The following is a 15,179-nucleotide window of genomic DNA, read 5'->3' as shown; positions in this document are numbered from 1 at the left end:
GCAGTCCATTGATCGGAAACTATGGTTGTGAGCGATTGTGTGGAAAGCGAATACACCCTCTGATGCAGCAAGTTGGAGCTCCTTTTCCCCGGCACGTTCCTGTCTGAAGAACCAGGTTACTGCACTGGAACTAGCAGCCGCCGACACACACTGCTTGTGCTTGACAGAGCTGATGTGTTTTACTACATCCGAACGTCCACCGTGAGCGACTGAAAAGTCTGCCCCACATGCATCACAGCGCACATCCGCCTCTCACTTAGTTTTCTTGATGAAGGGGTACTCTTTTCCCAGCTGTTCCGTGAATTTGCACTTGCGTTTGGGCATTGTCGCCGCCAACACGACGAAACAAGTCGAAAACCCAAAAATAAAGCTGACAAAGCCACTTCGAGGCGCCGTCAACCATGCCATCAACAAATCGGGACAGTTGACTTTGATTATGGCTGCGGCTCGCTGGACAACGCAAGCCTCCGACCTAGCACGGAAGCAAGCCTTGTCCGGCCTATCCAATATCCAGCCAGCCATGCAAGCAGACGAGAGTTTGGGGAGGCCACGGTCAGGCAGTGCTGCCGTACTGTGATGGATAGAGCGGATAAAGCCACTAGTGATGGAGACAAGGTATCTTTCTAGGCCGTTCCGAAAACATACGATTTGGAAAGCAGAAAAAGGAAAAAATAAACTTGCTCGCGTTGATCGCGCCCATGTTTCAAAGGAGATGATCCTGAGAGCTATTTATCAACCAACGCTTCGTTCGGGAAAGCCAAAGCGGGACAAAACGCCGTCCCACAAGTACCTCAGTGGGACGCCGGGACCATGGCTGCAAAAGCGGGACTGTCCTGCCTAAATCGGGACGTCTGGTGACTTTATTCATTAGGCATTGCTGCATTTAGCCTTTCCAATTCACGTAAAACTTGCGACAACTGCTGCCTCATTTTGCTCTTCAGAAGTGAACAGTGTTTCATGTTTTGACTTTATTTTATGTCACCTCAGCAGCGAAATCCAGCAATTATGTAAGCTTTGGCACCAACCCTTCTTTAGTCCTAATTAGCCGTTTTTCATTTAGGGCACTCCAACTCTTTGAGCCACACGCATTAAAATAAGAACGCTTGCTCATATGTCTTTTGCTCTCCCAATCACGCACTGCTGCAGCGGATCACTCATTGGTCCTTACAGCATCAACATCAGAGGTAGCTCACCATGCTAAAGTGACCTGCATGATTATGTTGTCGGAAGCGTATGCCAGATGGAATGCCAGGCTCAAAGTATCTTACAGCCTTTGAAATAATGGTGTTGAACTTGGCTAGGCGCTACCAACTCATCTTTCGTCTTAATTAGCCAGTTTTTCATTTGGGGCACTTCAGCTCTTTCAGCAAGACACATTAAAACAAGAACTCCTGCTCCTGGTTTCAGCCCATTTGTTCGTACGCCTTCTGCTCTCCCAATCATGCACTGCTGCAGCAGATTGCGCATTGGTCCTGACAGCATCAACATCACCAGCTGCCTGCTCTTACGCTCACATACTGACATGACCGATGCTGGCTAATTTCACGGCTAATCTTGCGCACAAATCACCAAGAAACTGACCAGAGGGATAACACCACTGTAGCTTAATCAGTAGCGCACTGTATGCGCAGTGCAGAAATGTGAATATGATTCTCACCTGCGACACGTCTTTTTGTTCACATTTATTTCTCTTCAAAATTATTGTTACATTTCAATAACTGCCCCTACACTTTTTCACGCTTTGTGCCTGTCTTATACAATTTTCACCAACGAAAATCGAGCCCCTCAGTTCCCCCGTTCTCACTTGACTAAATGTTATCGACATTTTGTCGATAGCATTTTAACGCCATGTTAGTGTGCAAAAGTGCCTAATACCTTAATGCTTTTACCAGGGCACACATGGATAATAAATTGAACTTGGGTGTTTACCTGCTGCAGCATGCGAGAATGCGGCAACTTCGCTGTCGTCAGCATGCCTGAGGACAACGTCGCATAGCTGCTCACATCCTTGAGCGAAGCAGTCTCCAGCATTCTTTTTAAAAACAATGCTGAATTATAAAAGTAACTGAAAGTAAAAAGCAAGCGGATTGCCATTAGTTGCCAGAAAAACCACACAATGGAAACATTCCGAAGCCTCCGACGCTAAAACTGGGTAGAGCACCAATGCCTCTGATATTGTGAGGCTTCGAAGTCGCTCATGCCGCTTCTGGCCAGTGGCCAGAAGGCGTGGCCTTAAGTCATCATTCACAGCAATCGCTGCATTTCGTTGCAGCCATTTGTTATGCCGCTGCAGCGACTCTGCCATTTCACCATAAACAAGCAGATGGCTGCAGTCCTGCAATGTATACAAGAAAAGATTGCAGAACTGAAGCTTTAAACATGGAACAATTCCAGCCTAATGACAGACATCATTTCTGTGGCTCTCAATATAATGTTGAGCGTGCAGTGCTTTGTGCAGCAATTTATCAAGTTATACCCCTGTCACACGGGCGTTTGGAAGGCCTTCCAACCGATAGTCATTTGACTCAAAGGTCAAGTTCGAGCTGCTACACGGGCGGTTTCGAAGGCCGTCGAGTCAATAGTCTATCGAGTCAACGGAGCACCTTACAACTCTATCGAAATCTCGATGGCCTTTCAGCAACGGAAACGGAAATAGCGCTAACGTGCCCTCTCGTTCATAGTGTGCCCGTACTCACGGTTAAAAAGAACAAATCAAACCAAAATGCTCTAAATATACTATATATGAGTGTTATTAATTATTCAATAAAGTATTTTTTGCCACTTGATACGTGCGAACTGCACATACTCTCGACAACAGCGACGTGCTTGTGTTCCTTCCTCCATGTTGTCTAGTGCACTCTCCCTCGACTCCAGCTACCGTCATATCGCCGCCATATTGCTCTCTGCTTTGTTTGTTTTTGTCTGCGTACTTTCTTGCTTGTTTTTCCAGTTCCGCGTGTTTAGTTTATCTTGCATTTTTTTTAAATCATTAACGTAATAAGTAGTGTATAACTTCTTTTTTCCTCAACTCACAGAAGTGTTTTCTCGGGCGAGTGAACTTTTTTTTTGTGTGTGTGTGTGTGAGATTGAAATGGAGCGCGCCCAGCCGCAGAAGAAAAAAAAGTAGCGCCATCGCAAGCGCGGCAGCTGTGGGGAGAGCGCGAAACGGCGCTCCTCATAGATTTGTGGGAGGACCGCCTTATGGACTAGGGTGCCTCGATGCGCGCGACGCCCTCCGCCGCTCCGTGGAGGGTGGGGACAACCGCGTCGTCTGCTACGGAGTCCGCCGTATTTGTGCCCACTTCTTTCATCGCGCTTCGGGAGCGCGCACTGACGCCGAACGCGTTTCCTTGAAAGTAAGCTGTTTTTCTCGCCGAACGACACGTATCATTATGAATAGAAGGCGAATGACTCAAATGATAAAATGTCACACTTTCGGCGAAGTCAAGAACCTCAGTGGCTGCTATCAGAAGGCAGTCATTCTTCGAAAGCGCACACACACAAACGAGGCTGAAGTGGGGTATTTGGAATGTATTGCGACATCCAATATTTTATGAAACCTCTTATATTCTCTGGCCTTAAAAAGTCCGCGTCGCGTTAACTGAATATTTCTTTTTCATTACAGCAAAACACTTATGTAGAAATCACTGAAAGAATCCACAAAAAATATGGTGTAGTGATCAAAAGCTTTGCGACACCGCTGCATCAATTTATTACAACAATGTGCGAAAAATATGAAAATACTATAGAAAAAAGTTATAAAAAGTACACACCAGCTCTGTGAACACTATCAAAATTGTGGTTTCACTGCAAGTTTACTGCAGCACACGTTTTGCTTCCACGGCCGTTGACTTCTTTCTTTTCAAGCTGACGCAGGTGAATGCGTAACCTCATTCGGGCATAGGTGGAAATGAGAAGCTTCTGAACAGTTGCACTGTGCACTTGGCAAGCATTCACGTTGAACTTAACCATTTTGCTCAAGTACGTCACAACAGCCTGCAAAGGAGATTGTACAGTAAGAAGGCTTTCGGTCCATTCCGTGATTCCCTTGAATAGCTCCTCGCACGACTTCAGAATACTCATTACTTGAGCACTGGGGTAATGCAGGTTGTCGCCGTTCCGGATGTATTCTTTTAGCCTTGTCAGGTAAGAATGCTGACTGTCTGTCGAACCTAGCAGAGCAGTTTTGCACTGCTCGCAACTGCTTATCTTTTTGATAATGCCTTTCACGAGGAATCCGGCAATATGAAAGAGGGTGCTACATTCTGTAGATGTCAGCTCTTCAATGAAGAGTATCTCAGAATCATCGATTTCAGATGGGTCTGGTTCAGCTAGCTCACGCTTGCCATCTGTCAGTAGATCAACCAGATACTCCGAATCATCGACAGCATAGCTGGTTGTCTTCGGCGTGCGCCAAAATTGGCTAATGCACACAACTTTGAGAGCATATTTCATGTCCAATGCATCTGGAACCGGCTTCTTCAGGCGAGCAACAGAGAAAAGGTTTTCCAGGCAATCTTGCAGTATTCTGCCAGTTAGAAAGAAAGTGTAACCTTCAGAGCTCAAAAGAATGTCCTGGAGTTGAAGTACAGCAGTAGTGGTGATTAGAAGGCCTGCCTGTGATGGCTTCCACTGCGAGGTGCTGCCCATATTCATGCCTTGAAAAGTATTGATGGCCAGCTTGAGAGTACAGACAGCTTCATAATGCTTCTCCATGTCTTGAAGACTAAGAGAAACGGAGGGGTGGCGCGATGACATCAGAGTATACCACCTTGATACAAGTTCTAAAAACCATGCTGTGGTTTCGGCTTCTTGCTCCAGTATTTTTTCTTTCACCAAGTACCGGATTGCAGCGGGGGTCTCTTTGAAAAATTGCACTGCAAGTCCCACTTTCATCTTTGTGATATGTCCCGAGGAAACATGTGCTTCAGAAAGCTGCGGCGCGAGCTTCAGCTCCCTTTCTTTGTCGAACTCTAGGACAGCACGTACGTGCTCTAGTTTCACATCCTTTGAAGGTAGGTTGTGCTCGCTGACGGTTGCATCACTTAATGTGAACACGATAGAGTTTAGAAGCTGACCCTTGATATTCTTGAGCACATGGGCAGCATCTGCATTGAAAACTAACTCCATTTCACTGAATGACGGATGTGTTATAGAGCACGTAGTCTTGGAGTTCCGATGGCTGGAAAACCCGAGATCGCGCCACATCGCTCGGTTTGATGCGCCCGTATCTGACGTTACTGCTCGGACTCTGAGCGAAATATCTGCACACAGGCGGACAATTTCGAGAACGCAGTCCTTGAGAGTACTGCCGTCGACGTGGCTCCCAGTAAAATGGTATGCGATCACCTGTTTCCATCGGTTGTTGAGGCCTCCTACCATGAACACCAGTGCATGACTAGCGGGATTAGCGTCACACCTCCGAACACGGTGTCTTCAGCACGGTCAAGCTGAAACCCTTGCGCTATCTCCATTTCGTCAAGGAACAAAACACAGTCTCTTTCAATGTCTTCCATGCCTTGCGCTTTGATCCTGAGGAGTTCAACAACATCATTCAAAATTCCCGGCGAGAATTTCAACCCCTGGAGGCGACGATTCAATGTTCTATCTGTCGGCAGTGGATACCCGAGCTGTATCAGTGCTCTGTAGCCAGACTTTCCGCAAGCGAACTTCAGTTGCAGCCCCTGTTTAATTGTCTGCGGCGACCACGTATAACCTTGATTGCTGCTTCTCGAAAGCGCCTGCACTTGGTCTTCATTAAGAAATTTCATTCGCCTTTCGAAGGTTTCTATTCTACTTTCTAGTTTTCGCACCTTCTTTTTTAGGGACTGAATAGTCACGTTAGCCTTCTTGTGAACTTCTTGAAGCTGCATGTAGCTTTGTCTTGCATCGTCTAGTTGCTTTTTTAGCTCGGCACAAGAGCTGGAGGAAGCATGTAGATTGCATACTTGTTCTTGTTGTGTTTGCGACTCATTGCAGACTGCCTCCTGATTGCAGTTCGTGCTGTCTTGTGCACTGCAAGAGTGGACTGGCAGAGAATCTAGATGAGACCCTGAAGACAATTCAAAAGCTGCAGAAACTTCTGGTTTTCCTTGTGGCACCACTGTGATGGCTGCAGATGCTAGAACAGGTGTGCTTCTTTCCTTCGGCTCCTTTCGGTGGGGAACCAAAGCTGCACAATAAACAGGAAATTTTAGAGCTTATGGACTCAGTCAAAAGCATCGAAAGGTGACACTATAATTTCCCAGTTGCGTGAATGACAAGGCAGTTTCAAGTAAAGAAATGTAAGGTAGAGAAGTATGCGCGCTTACAGTCCTCAATTGCGCCAGTATACTAACATATCAGCAACAGTGATGTGCATTGCAAAAGTAATCACTACTGAAACATATGGTACAACTTACGTCGGAACGAAAAGATGGTTGGCACAGCGTTTCCTTTCAGCAGCTTTCGTCCGTCCGCGCGGTTGTTTTCGAAGCAGCTGTCCACAAAATGGGCCTGCGCACCAAAGAAATAGTAATATTAACAGTCGAGTAATCACTGCACAAGGAACTAAATCCGCCCCCGTGACATTACATTTAATATACACAAGGCCACGTGATGATACTCGAGGGATTTTCAAGCGCTTCACTTTTCTGCTGTTCCATTTTTGTCGGCTTTTAGGGGCAAAATTTTTTGGAAATTGGTATAGGAAAGTAAGTCACTAAGGCAAACGAACATAGCAGGCGGACGGCATATCGAAAAAAAGAACACAGTAAGAGCAAAATAAGTCCTTAGGGACGATTGATTCGAAGTGCGAAAGCATACGCCTTTCGCTTTTGAAGAATCAACGATTACCACATTAAACTCCTTTACAGCTGCAATTTTTGATCGTTTGTTCTGCTCAGTCCTTTTAAGTCATACTTATGTTGCTGAGTAGCCGTAAGTAATCGGTATTTTGATTATTTATTTTCGGTGGTCGTTAATTTTGCTGCATTATTTTAAGCCAGTCTAATTTTTCTGCGTCATTCTAAGTCAATATTTATTTTGTTCAATAAATTTAAGCCATATTAATTTGTATTGAGTAATTCTTAAGCAATAGTAATTGTCATAGTCATTAATCCCAGTCTTATACCTTCTTACTTTTAATTATAGTCATCTCTATTCATTGTAACACTAGCTACAAAGTAATTACGCACGATCGTTAGGGTAATTAGTCAATGACATCATAATACACTCAAGTCAGTGACACTAATGATGTGTTTATTATAATTCTATCACATATGACGAAATAATCACGCATAGACTACTGCGCTGAGGCTGCAGACAGACGACGAAGGTCGATCTTCGCCGACAAGGCACTCTAATATGACCCTTTGCAAAAACCTTTCACCACGGCCACCAAACTGGTTTTGGGGTTAGAAATAAGGTGCAGCAAAGGAGACACATATGCCCTGAACAATGCCAGGTTCCCTGCCTTCACGCTGCCGCGATAAACGAATTAGGCGCAGTTCTGCCAAGCCACTGCTTTTGTTGGAGAAGGGTGAAATGAGCCCTGTCAAATTGTTCGCCATGTGCGAGCAAAGTGGTATGAGGCGTAAAATATTAGAATGCAGAGCTGCACCCAACTTCTAGGCCGGTCCGCCATGGTGAAGGGGCATTTGCTGTGCAGGAAAGTTGGTTTTCGGAATTTTCCAAACGGTGTACGAAACAATCACTGGTCTAGTATTAGAACTACTAATCACCACAAAGGAAGTAAAAATCAACAGCTCCAAATATTTCGATGTCATTATATTGGTACTCAACAAATGAAATCTTAGACTTCATTAATTTGTCGTGCGGCCTTCGCGCCTTTACTTATTTTCTTCAGAACCTCGGATGAAAGCTACGGTGTAACGATCTCTGACGCGTTCACTTTCATCAGTAATCAGTAATACAGACATTTGCAGCGTTAGGCAAACAGATTACGAGCGGCAGAGGCCTAGAGCATAAAGGTCCGGGCACCACTGCAACACACGCATGTATTGTGTTCTGTTCAGATCAAGGTCCCTTATGCCTTGAAACTTAGTCTCTTTACACTAAAGATGCGATTCATGACCACAACTCCGCGTCTTGAAGTGTACGTTGGCTAAGCATTTTAAACACAATGCTTGGTGCCGCGGTATATGCTGGCATAATCGATCGTACCCAGTATCAAGCGCGAAATAGTAATGAATGCCTACAAAAACTGTAACGCCGTTTTTAGCGCGCACGTTGGGTATTATTTTAAAGCAGTACACTTATCTATGGAGCAAGCAGCACGGAAACGAAACAAGGAATATAGTACTTACACTGCATAGGCGTGAAGTGTTGGCCGGCTGCCACTTGTCCCGTTTCACTTTTACAGTCCACAGGAGCCTTCTTTTCGGATCTCTCGGAAATGAAAACATTCTCCAGCCATTTCGGGGGTGATTTGTGCACGCAGGCACGCAACACCCCGGCATGTCTTCCTCGTCTTGCGGCCAAGAAAAATTGCAACCGACGGGAAACAGGCCGCCGCACGTGCAACTGATGCAGGCGGGACGGGGAGGGGGCACAAATATGGCGCGCGTCCTCGCCGAGGCGGCACTGACCCTTTCAAAGGATGTCCCCACCCTCCACGGAGCGGCGGAGGGGGGCGCGCGCATCGAGGCACCCTATTATGGACCTACGCCGTCAGAAGAGAAATAGCGGCGTTTACGACGGTATCGCTGCGGCCCTGCGACAGGTGGGCTTTGAAAGAACTCGGCTGCAAGTTCACCGCAAGATTGAAAATCTTGCGCAGACTTATCGGTAAGTGGCTTTCATAAATTTGTCCGATGACCTTACGATTAACCGTTTGCCGGGGCTTGGCCTTGAGAGAGAGAAAGGTGTTTATTGAGAAAAAAAAAAATTACCGACGATTACGTTACTTCCTAATGCGAAATTTGAGCGCAGCAAATAAGCTGTTTCACCTTTTCGATAGATTGAGGCAAAGAAATCTAGCAACACATGTATGCGCTATCACAGAATTTTTTTTATTTTTCACACGTATTCCTTTAACAAAGACTCTACTAACAGTTCTTGACAGTCATGAAGGAAGCTTTGTGGTCGGAGAAATGGACCGATATATGTTCGACTTGGTACACCAATGCTTGATTCTCAAAGACGAGATCTATACAAGTGCCTCGCGAGGTTGTCACAGCCGTGGGACGCGTTACGAGCGAGAGGAACGGGATGTTCTCCCGCATAAGTGTTAGGAAATTGCTGTTTGTCTTTATGTCAAGCCGCCACCGATCTGGCTCTCTGATTGCCACCGCACAGGGCGAACGGCAGCGGCAATTTCGGCTCGGGCGGTGCACATATACAGATCCGCCGCCACCGATCTGGCTCTCTGATTGCCACCGCACAGGGGTTGCATTGGAGGAGGAGTGAAGAAAGGAATTAAGTTCGAGCCGGCGCTTTGACAACCGGAGACTCGCAGGAAGAGGGGGGAGGGGGGCGGCGTGTACACCCAGCGGCAAACGATGGGGGCAGAAGCGCGCGCAGCAAGCGGACAACACGATAAAGGGAGGAGGGAAGAGATAGCAGCGACTGACTGATGCCGCTGACGCCGATAGTGAGTCAACCCCAGCTGCGGAGTTGGTTTCAGGGACAACGAATAACCGGCGCGTCGGCAACTGAAGAGCACCCTATCCGCCACACAAGAACAGGGGGGGGGGGACCCTTTCCTCCTCTTTCTGCATGGCGGCGACGGTGTTCTATGCAGTCACGTTATCTTGACTCTCTAGCGGCGTCAGCGGCATCCAGCGGTATCAGTCGGTCGCTGCTAGCGCTGGGGGGATGAAAGGGGGGCGGAGCTGGTTACGAGGCCGACGACGACGACGACGCGAAACCCAGGAACGGACGCCAAAGAGCTGCGCTCTAAAATGAACAGGTGGATCTTTGCAGAATTTCATTTGTCGTGGAATTTTTGTTCCACCACCCCATGACACTTTTAATGAGCCGTAAACTCGGCCTCGAATGAGCATAACTTTTCAAGAATACTGCTTGTGCATGATGCAGTTGGTTAGTGTCTAAACTCAAGGTAATTGACTAGTGTGACTTCAGAGGTCCGACGCGGAAAATTACACCGCAGCATACTGTGCGAAAATTATAGTCACGTGACGAGGATTTCAAAAAACAATTTGGTTACGTTCGAATAAAACATAATACGACTCTCTGGTGTTCCTGTTCCGCTTATCGACACCTCGGTTAAGCGAATTTGATCAGTACATTCTTGTGTCTGTGCCCGCACATGCATCTTTATAGTTAACCAAACCTTCTCTTTTATAACATTTCAGGTTTTGGCTGAAAAATCAAAAGACTGGTGCTGGCGCCATACCTTGGACGCATTTCTGGTGTATACACAGTTTTTTGGGGACACTCCCGGCCAACGACCCGTCAAGGGCTCAAGAGAGCCAAGTTACTGTTGAAGAGGTATAGCATTTTTTAAAAGCCTCCAGTAAGTGCAGAATAATCTCTGAAGCCATTCACTTGCTCGATGACGTAACTGAATGTGCACAAATCGTTCTATTACATGCTACTTTGTAGGATGAAAGTGCAGCATTGTCGTAAATTGTGGCTCATACTGCTGGTTGCAGGTACTACTTTTCCATGCGTGTACAGTCCTCAGGATAGTATAAGCGCATAAAAATAACAGCTGTTTGCTGGCACCCAGTCATTGCAATAACGTAAAAGAGAGACTATGTGCGTTCCCATTTTGTTGGCGTTCTCTGTTCAACTACAACACTTGCAGTAGAGTATGCATTGGTGTGCGTATTATTGCATCAGAGTATTGAGACCCATGTTGGAATGTAATCTTTCAAAACATTCTGAAGTTATCAAAGATGCAAGTAACATTAAATCATTGTCCAGGTCATCATGGAGATGATAAACGGCAGCGACAATGGTGTCGTTCACAATGAGAACAGGCTGCAATGGGAGGAGAGTGCGCCCGTCAGACCTCTGGACAGCCCAGGACCGAAGTCCCCGTCCACGTGCAGCCCGGCCTCCAGCAGCCCGGCCTCTCCCAGTCCGGCCTCCTCCAGCCTGGCCTCCTCCAGCCCTGCTATCAGCAGTGCCACCCCTGCTAGTGTGACTACTACAAGCCGGGGTCCAAAGAAGAGGAAGGCGAGTGACGACTTCAAGCAGCAGATACTCGGTGAACACATACTGCTGAGGGAGCAGCTGGTGGCGAGCCGTCAGAGAGAGTACGAGCAAAGAGAGAGACACATGCAAATGCAAGAAAAGTTTTTTAATGCAATGTCAAAATATTTAGAAAAAGGTTCCAAATAAAGTTGCTGTAATTAGGAAATGGAAAATGCAGCATCCACCCAATCGCAACAGATTGTTACAAAGGAAACCTGTTCGGTCAAGAGTGTACGTGTTTTCATTGTAGGAATTTGCTGCAATTGTATGGATGCTTCATTTTCCATTCCTTACTTCACCCATCTTGTGGGTTTTGTACAGAATACTTTCTTCAATGTGTGCTAAATCGCTCTTTTGAGTGCAGAAGAATACTTGTGCGCTTAGTAGAAATTAACTTCTGCTAGGCGCACAAGTATTTGATGATGACAGTGGACTCACTGACCTACCGAAGCATGAACGTCCACAAAGCTTCAGCATAAAATCCTTAGCTCTGCTGGAAGTGCCTGACAAGAGCTGCTCTCACATCACCGCCTGTGCCTTCCTCAGCATCTGTGCTGTGGTCAGGCTGATGGAGGCCGCCATCATTGTTTTGAGCCTCGACCAACCAGTGTTGGAGCACAGTGTCACCAAAATGCTCGCACACATTGTTCAGAGCACAGCAGGCACGAATGACAAGGCGGGCATTGTCGATGTTGCACTCCATCCTTTTCAAGATAAAGCGAAATCTTGCCTTGAGCCTACCAAAGGCATTTTCCACAATCCTTCGGGCTTTGGAAAGGTTGTAATTAAATAACCTTTGTTCTTCACTTAACTGTGCCCTGTGACTGAATGGCTTGATCAGGTTTAGAGTGAGTGGAAATGCTTGGTCACATAGTATTAAGGGTGGCACAGCTGTACCACTGATTGTTGCTAGTGGTCGGCGGAACAGGGGGCCCTTGACTGCGTCTGCTAGTCTTGACCGGTGGTACACATATGCATCGTGGCAGCGGCCAGGAGAACCCACATTGATGTACCGGAACCTATACTTGTGGTCGACCAGTGCGAGGAGGACGATGCTGTACCTGCATAAAAAAAGACCTCGTTAATTCGGATTGGTAGTATTTACCCATTCTCCGTACTCTAAAAATATGACGTAGCTTGGAAGCTGTAGGTGATGTAATATAAGTGCACACCATATCAGAGGTACGACTTACCATCCTTTATAGTTCCTGTAGTCGGTGGCGCTCTCCCTGGGCGGTGAAACGGGGAAATGGCACCCGTCTAGTGATCCCATGGCTTGCGGGAATTCCAATGTGCCGTGAACTCGCGAATGTGCTCGGCCATGCTTGAAGCTGTGGGCATCTTGATCCACTCCGCCTCCATAGTGTGGATAACGGCCTCGCACAACTCTCTGTAGGCCACGTTGACGGTTGAGCGTCCCACAGCAAACAATTCGGCGACACTACGGTCTTCAGCTGAAGAACACAACCGGTACAAGCCAATCGCTACACGTTTATCGAGCGTGATGGCTTCACGCATGTTTGTGTTCTGACGCTCGAGCAGCGGTCTCACGGCGTCCACGATGTAGCGAAAAGTCGCCGGCGTTACGCGGAATGCACGTTTGAAAAACTTCTCACCAAGCAATGGCACAGTCTCCTCAAACCACCTCGTCCGGCGAGAGAACGACCATCTATCTCTGTTAACGCTTCGTTCGGTCACCGAGTCTATCGTCATCATCAAATTGTTGACGATCAGCAGCTCTTCCTCGATGGCGTCGGCTTCCGCTTTTGCCGCCTCAATCTCGGCATCAAGCTGCATGATCGCACCCATATAGGTTATCATAGCAGTCTTGTCATCTTGAGCATCTGTCTCTCTGTCACCCATAGCGGTAGAGCAAGAATGCAGTCGAAGCGCAAGGCGCACAATTTCTTTCTCAATGGGCGCACTTTGAAGAGAAACGTGCACACACACCAGAACGGCAGCCGCATCGAGCGGAGCGAACGTTGCCGCAGTTTCGCTACTCAACAACTTAAAAACTAAACATATATGTATAGCATTGTATAAACATTTTTTTTAAATGTATAAACAAACATAAGAGAAATTATAGTGGTTTTAAGTGCTTTTAATGTTGTTTAACTTTTTGTGACACGAAAACGAAAATAAAGGGCCGCAGCGCCACAGAATTTTGCGAGAAACGCCTGAACCACTCAACGGCCTTTCAAAAGTGCCGTGTAGCAGCGCGACAACTCCTTTGAGTCGATAGAGTTGTGGCGTTTCGAAGGCCGTCGACTGGAAGGCCTTCCAAATGTGCCCGTGTGACACAGGTATTAGTGTTCACATGAGGCTCTCATCAGATTATGCTCACTCTGCTCTGCATTCGCACTGCTGCTGACTGTCAAATACTATAGAGCCAAATCTCGTTAATGTGAACCCCACATTAACTAATTTCTCAAATTTACGGATAGTTTAAAGATCCCCACCAGATTGCCGATATTTTCAAGTAAAAATATCTCGGAACTACCAATTTCAATACAGCGCATATTTCAGAATAACGCACATGGTTTCTTTTATCCTTTATAACCGAGGAACATCAGTATTACGAATTCGGCTAAAAGTAACAGCGCCGCAATCCCGCATGAAACATAAACCGCAAATGCAGTAGTTATCATCAGCACGATGCCGAGTGCCAACTGCTTCGCCACAACCTTCACCTAGAACTTCTCGACAAAGGTTTGGCAATGTTCGCACAAGATACAATGATGAATGCAGCTAGCGATGGCAGTTTTCGCTGCAGGACAAATTGGACGTATTGCAGGAAATCAATGCAGGGAAAAAGCAAATCGATGTGCGCAGACAGCGTGGCATTGCCCCATAGTCTATCGCGACCATGTTGAAAGACCGACACAAGACTGTCAAGCTTCACCGGGAATCGCAGCTCACTCCTACAAGGAAACGACCGCGACTGGGAAACTTTCAAAATGTGGACCAAGCTGTTCTCATGTGGTTCAAAGACGCCAGACTGCAAAACGTTCCCATGTCTGGCCCAACGCACCAAGCAAAATCCAGCGAATTTGCTAATGCACCTGAAATAACTGGGTTCGACGCCAGTGCGGGTTGGCTTTTTCGTTTCCCCAAAAGGAACGGAATAACTTGGCAGGTAGTCTCGGGCGATGAAAAGGCTGCTGACAGAGAAGGCGCAGATTCCTGGCACAATGATCGTTTTCTAGAGGTTGTTGAATCTCAATCTGAAGATATTTGCAACGCTAATGAGACCGCATGTTTTTATCAGCTACTACCAAACAAGACAATGCACTTCAAAGGGCAGCAGTGCAAAGGAGGCAAGAAGTAACATCTTCGCATGGCAGTCCTGCTCTGCTTTAATGCAACAGGCACGAAGAAAATTAGACCGATCATCGGCAAGTACGCGAAGCCTCGCTGCATGAAAGACATATCGTTACCGTACGACTACTTCGGCAGCAAACAAGCCTGGATGACCAGAGAACTCTTTTCCGAGTGGCTCTTTAAAGTTGACGACCACATGAGCACGGATGACCGAAGTATTCCCTTGGTTGTCGGCAACTGTTGACCTCACATTGTGAATGTTCGCTTTATGCACGATCGCTTCGAGTTTCTGCAGCCAAACAACACGTCCTTGCTGTCAAGGCCATTATAAAGAGTGTGAAAGCAGAATTTCGTAAGCGCCTTGTGCAGCGGTTGATTAACAACGTCCGATTAAAGCAGCTGACTGCAATCATTATTCTTCAGGCAGCGAATATGCTCACAGGAGCTTGGTGGAACTTGAAGGCATCCACCATTGGCAACTGCTGGCGAAAAGGAGCGCCTGTGCAACTTGAAGATGACCTGGAGATGACCAACGACATCAACACAGGAGACCTGTAGACCAAGGTTGCGGAACTGCTGCCCACCGACTCTTCCTTCGACTGTATGGAGAGCGACAGCGCAGCACTAACGGCGGTGGACCTGACAGCCGAAGAGATTGTTAACTGCGTTTGTGGTGTCTCCAGTGAAGATGAAGA

The 15,179-nt window shown here is 46.9% G+C and overlaps 1 pseudogene; it reads right to left on the bottom strand.

Annotated features, from left to right (window-relative positions):
* Positions 1 to 11,013: 11,013 nt before the first annotated feature.
* LOC142579818 (uncharacterized) lies at positions 11,014 to 13,467 on the bottom strand (annotated as a pseudogene).
* Positions 13,468 to 15,179: the final 1,712 nt, after the last annotated feature.

Source organism: Dermacentor variabilis, chromosome 4, assembly GCF_050947875.1.
Source record: "Dermacentor variabilis isolate Ectoservices chromosome 4, ASM5094787v1, whole genome shotgun sequence".
Taxonomy (NCBI): Eukaryota; Metazoa; Arthropoda; class Arachnida; order Ixodida; family Ixodidae; genus Dermacentor; species Dermacentor variabilis.
This window is presented reverse-complemented; position numbering and strand designations above follow the sequence as displayed.